Raw genomic sequence first — 1,509 nt, forward strand, 5'->3', positions numbered from 1 at the left:
AGAGAGTCAGAAAGCGAGAAATCACCCCCCAGGGTGGATGGCCACGCCGCAATCCCTTCTCCTCCATTCTCCTCTCAGGATCCTGGGCACGCACACACATGCATCCGGCGTGAGTTAAAGCTACCGGGTCCGGGACTCGAACCGTGGTCGACTACATGGGAGTCCAGTGACATAGCCATCACCATGCCAACTGCTGGTCCCAAAGGAGTCCTGTATTCTTAACCACCACACCACCTGCCAGCCCCTCAATTTATTTTTTTTTTATTCTACCACTAAATAAGCTTTTGAATATCATTTACTTTTTGTGATCCTCTCATTTACAAAAGGGAAATTAAGGGAACAGCAGGTAGTGTAATTGTTACGATGCTGGACTCCCACATGGCCAACTACAGTTCGAGTCCTGGACCCGGCAGCTTATGTGGGGCGTGTGTATGTATGTGTGTGTGGAGAGGAGAATTGCGACATGGCCACCCTCCGGGGGTGAGTTCTTGCTTTCTGACTCTGTCTCTCTTCCCCACGAGTGCACACAGCCCCTTGCTGCTCTGCTCTGGGGTGTGAGAGGGGAAAGGCTTTTCTGGATTACCCTCCACCTCCCTCACCTGGCTCTTCTTGGTCCAGCTTCATGTCCAGACCTCTCTGAGGACTCCTGGAATCTGGCACACCCCTTTCAAGTAGAAGGCCCTGTGGGACTCTATGAAGAGGCTTAGGGGCCCTTATGCTTTGGACAGGGCTGTTTGCTGGTCACGAAACTGTGGGTGGAAGGGGGATTAGTGTCTGGACATGAGCAGGGAGGGAGGAGGCAGCAAGAGACCATTCCTCCAGACAAGAGACCTTATGGGGCCTTTGCCCGCCACTTGCCTAGGGCTTTGGAAGCCTGCGTTAAAGCCGGCCCCACCCCTAACTGCTCTCCAGTTTGATAATAGGGTGTTTATACCAGTTGGCTTCCACCGCTCTGGCGCTCCCAGCTTTCCTCCCCCTGAAAAGTCCAGGTAGTGTCCAAGATGAAGCTGGAGTAGCTCTGCCCCACAGATGGACCCCAGTGGGCATGCTGGTCCCACGTTACTGCCCACCCCCTAAAAGTGTGGGTGTCTCCCTGGGATTTAGAGGAGGCTTGCATGTTGGTCAGGGCCTCTTTAGCTCTGTGTGACCTGGGACTGGTGGGAGGTGACCACAATGATGGCTTGTATGTGTGGTATGAGGTGGGAACTTGCCCTCTGAGAGCCCTTCAACTTGTTCTGAAAACATCTAGGCATACTTAGGGTACTGCTACCATTATTTTTATTTACTGTCTGCTATCCCACTAATCCTCTGTAGGCTGTGGTAAGGATCCTCGCTGTGGTAAGGATCCTCGGGGCAGGCCTGGAGGATTGGGATGGAGGACCCAGCTGGCGCGAAGCAGGGAGAGACCGTGCAGAGGAGGGAGTTGGGTGGGGCCCACTCTTTCGGCGCGGTCGCCGTCGCCGCTTTAAGGCGGCAGAGGCGCGAGCAGGTCTATGGTAATGAGGCGCC

At 54.5% G+C, this 1,509-nt stretch overlaps 1 protein-coding gene across 1 annotated transcript in view; it reads left to right on the plus strand.

Annotated features, from left to right (window-relative positions):
* Positions 1-1,509, plus strand: part of CELSR2 (cadherin EGF LAG seven-pass G-type receptor 2) — a 38,307-nt gene that overhangs the window by 8,386 nt on the left and 28,412 nt on the right.

This window comes from Tupaia chinensis, unplaced genomic scaffold (assembly GCF_000334495.1).
Source record: "Tupaia chinensis unplaced genomic scaffold, TupChi_1.0 Scaffold000270_1, whole genome shotgun sequence".
In the NCBI taxonomy this organism is placed as follows: domain Eukaryota; kingdom Metazoa; phylum Chordata; class Mammalia; order Scandentia; family Tupaiidae; genus Tupaia; species Tupaia belangeri.